The following is a 4,224-nucleotide window of genomic DNA, read 5'->3' on the forward strand; positions in this document are numbered from 1 at the left end:
CCCCTCCCCTCCCCTCCCCTCCACTCCCACCCAGCCTGCCTGGCCCACGTGCTCCCCGCGACCCACCGAGGGCTGCGGGGGCGAAGCGAAGTGCAGACCACGCGCGGTAGAGAAACCCCTTTTCTTCTTTCGCGGTCGCCTGGGTACCGCGGTCTACTGCAAGGGAAGGGAAAAATACAACTTGATGAGCGCCTACTGTGCGCCAAGTTTGCGGCTAGGTGATTTCATTGTGTTTACAGCCGAGGAATGGAGTGTGACCATCCATTCATTGATTCATTCCGCAAATGTTTATTGAGTGCCTACTGTGTGCCAGAAACTATTCTAGGCGCTTGGGATCTAGCCATGAACAACAGGAATCCTGCAGTCAAGAAATTGCGTCCTAGCGGGAGGCTGGAACCCAAGACTGACCCACTCCAAAGTCTAGGCGCCTTGGGGAACAGGGAAGAAGGGGATGTCACTCACCTGTGCTCAGGACCTTCTTGGTAAATGATTCCAGGACTTCCATGCGCATTATGTTGGTGCTGCACCTATAACTCACCAAGTCCAAATAGAGTCTCTCTTCCCCCACCCCACCCTCCCCTGCATATCCCAATTCCCCTTCTGTTAGATCTGTGCCCACCTTACACACAGCCTTTAATTTCCCACCCCAACTAGCGGGATAACTGCCCGTAAGACTCCAGTTTCTGTGCCATTCTATTTTCCGTGCAGTTGCCAGGAATGTTGCTAAAGTGAAAATCAATTTTTATTATTTCCTGGCCTCAGATATTGTCTTCCCTTCAGGATAAAGTGAAAAATCTTCAGCAGGGGCGCAGAGATACCTTCGGTACACCTTTGCCTTCTGCAGGCCCCCTCCTCTGCCTTCCTTCCACGGGCTACCTGCCTTTCAGGAAATCCATTGCAGAGTTCCCAGCGCCAATACCCAGGGCTCAGAGAAGGTGAGGGACACAAGTAGTAGGATGATGTGGAGAAGAACCACCTCTCAGTTTCTGACTGCTCTTTGTTTGGGGTTGGTGGAGGGCAGGGCCTGGCATAGTTTCCTGACACCCAGCGCCTCTCCCCACTTCTTACTCCACGCACAAAATTGGCCAGACAGCACACCCAGGCCACCAACCCCAGACCAGCGTTTGTTCCATAGACTGATCTCCCTATAAAATGTCTCAGTGTGGCTGGGCGCGGTGGCTCACACCTGTAATCCCAGCACTTTGGGAGGCCGAGGCAGACGATCACTTGAGGCCAGGAGTATGAGACCAGCCTAACATGGTGAAACCCCATATATACTAAAAACACAATGATTAGCCAGGTGTAGTGGTGCATGCTTGTAATCCCAGCTACTCCGGAGGCTGAGGCAAGAGAATCGCTTGAACCTGGGAGGTGGAGGTTGCAGTGAGCTGAGATCGTGCCACTGCACTCCAGCCTGGGTGACAGGGCGAGAGTCTGTCTCATATAAATGATCAATAAACAAATCTCAGTATGCTGGAGACCTGATACTGAGCCCCTTCAAACTTTCATCTGGGAAAAAAGTGGGAGAAGAACTTGGGGGGTTGGGGGTAGGGGCATGTGATGTATAATATGTAGCAGATACTTCTTTGGAGTGGCTCTCAGAAGTAAGCATGCATCAGAATCACCTGGAAGGCATGTTGAAACATGTTGCTGAGCTCCACCTGCACAGTGCCATGCGCGTCCGTGTGAAGAGACCACCAAACGGGCTTTGTGTGAGCAACAAGGCTGTTTATTTCACCTGAGTGCAGGCGGGCTGACTCCAAAAAGAGAGTCAGCAAAGGATGGTGGATTATCGTTAGTTCTTACAGGTTTTAGGATAAGCAGTGGAGTTAGGAGCAATGTTTTGCGGGCAGGGGGTGGATCTCACAAAGTACATTCTCAAGGGTGGGGAGAATTACAAAGTACATTGATCAGTTAGGGTGGGGCAGAAACAAATCACAATGGTGGAATGTCATCAGTTAAGGCTATTTTCACTTCTTTTGTGGATCTTCAGTTGCTTCAGGCCATCTGGATGTATATGTGCAGGTCACAGGGGATATGATGGCTTAGCTTGGGCTAGAGGCCTGACACAGAATCTGATTCAGCGGACTGAAGGTGGGCATTTCCATCAAGTTCCCAGGTGATGCTGAGGTTCCTGATCTGGAGACCACACCTTGAAAACCACTGCCATAGTGAACAGAGCATTGAGACACAAGATGTGTGGTGTTCTGATTCCTCTGCCAATGTATGACCTTTGGCCCTTAACCTCTTTACTTTGTAAAATGAGGAGGTTGGATTTAGTACATCCTGAAGATCCCTTCCTATCTATCAAGAATTGACTGTAACTTTCCACAGGAAATATGACTTTTAGCGCACAGACTAGCTATACTATAGCCTTACCTTACCCTACCACCTAGATCTTTTGTCTACTTTTGAAATGTCTTTACCAACATCACCTTATAGTGTCATGGAACAGTGCTAGCCACCCACATGATTCTAGGACTTTATGCTTTTAGGAATATAAATTATGAAACAAAAAGTTGTGACACACATTAGAGAAACCAAGTCAAGATTGGAACCTCGCATTTCACAAAAGAGCCCTCAACGGACCATCCCAGTGCACAGCCATCTCAAGGTCCCTCAGCTCAGCTGCTGCTGACTTGGAAGTGAAGCAGAAGATGAAGAAACAGACTTTGGAGTCCAACACACCTGAGATCAAATTGCAAGAGCACCATTCACTAACTGCAAATTTCATGATCTCTGTGAGCCTTCGTTTATCTGTAAAAGGAAAATAATACCTCAAAGTCTTGTGATGAAACTTAAATGAGATCATGTGTATAAAGGACTCAGCACAGGGCTGGGCATACGTTAAGTATTCAGTCGTAAACATCATCACCACCAGTATTGATCATGGGTCAATTATTTAGCCTTTCTAAGCCCAGTTACTGAATTGTGAGAAATAAACGAGATAATACAACAAAGCACCTAGTCAGTTCCCTGGTGCTTGAAAGATAGTAAGTAATAGCCATTCTTATCATATACATACACTCAGGTAATTAACTTCTTCCTATTTCCTTTGTCTAGGGTTTTTAACCCATTTGTAATACTTATCACAGTCTTTGAATTATTACACAACTATTTATGTTTTTGTCTCCCCTCTCACACTTTAAAGTCTGAGGTTTCTATACTCAAACATATACACTTTGTAATAATCCGTTCATGTTGGCAAGTCTCTATCCCTCATAGCACACTCAATATCATGCAGCATTGCCTGCCTGGGACAATAGTACAAAGTTTACATTTGATGACACTTTTAAATATTACTTCATCAGATTCTTACAAGCTGCAAACAGGTGGCACAGAGATTCTTATTCCTGTTTTTACAGATGAGAAAATGAAGGTTCTGAGAGCTTAGGCAATCTGCCTAAGGTAACAGAGCTAGCTGGTGAGGCAGCCGGGCCTCAAATCAGATTTCCTCATTCTGAGCACAGTGCTCTTGTTCTTCTAAATTTCAGTCATTTCCACCTACTTTTACAGTTTTGCCATAACCTTGTACCACCTTGGCTGTTATTTGCTTATCATGTTTTTTTCCTGTTTTTTGTTTTTTGGTTTTTTTATTGACTCAGTATGTTTAAATAATTGATTTGAGGCTGAGTGCAGTGGCTCACCCCGGCACTTTGAGAGGCCAAGGCGGACGGAGGTCCAGAGTTTAAAACCAGCCTGGCCAACATAGTGAAACCCCGTCTCTACTAAAAATACAAAAATTAGCTGGGTGTGGTGGTGCATGCCTGTAATCCCAGCTACTCAGGAGGCTGAGGCAGGAGAATCCCTTGAACCCAAGAGGTGGAGGTTGCAGTGAGCCAAGATCTCGCCACTGCACTGTAGCCTGGAACAAAGTGAGACTCTGTCTCAAAAATAAATAAATAAATAAATAAATTTATTTGAAAAAGAAATTGTATGTAATCATAACTCACTAACCATAGGTAAAAGGATACACTGAAATAAATACAAGAAAACCCAAATAAGGTACCAAATACCAGCTGGAATCTACCACCTGTTGATTTTCTGAGCTTAATCTTTGTCTTAAAAAAAACAACAAAAACAAAAAACAAAAAAAATAACAGAGTCAAGCAGGGTGGGATGAAGGTTGGAGAGTTTGTTTACCAAGTGTTAAAAGCTGTTTAAGACATACAGCATCTAAATGAGACTCTCTGCTTAACTGAAATCACATGGCTCAAAATAAGA

This window comes from Colobus angolensis, unplaced genomic scaffold, assembly GCF_000951035.1.
Source record: "Colobus angolensis palliatus isolate OR3802 unplaced genomic scaffold, Cang.pa_1.0 Scaffold102, whole genome shotgun sequence".
NCBI lineage: Eukaryota > Metazoa > Chordata > Mammalia > Primates > Cercopithecidae > Colobus > Colobus angolensis.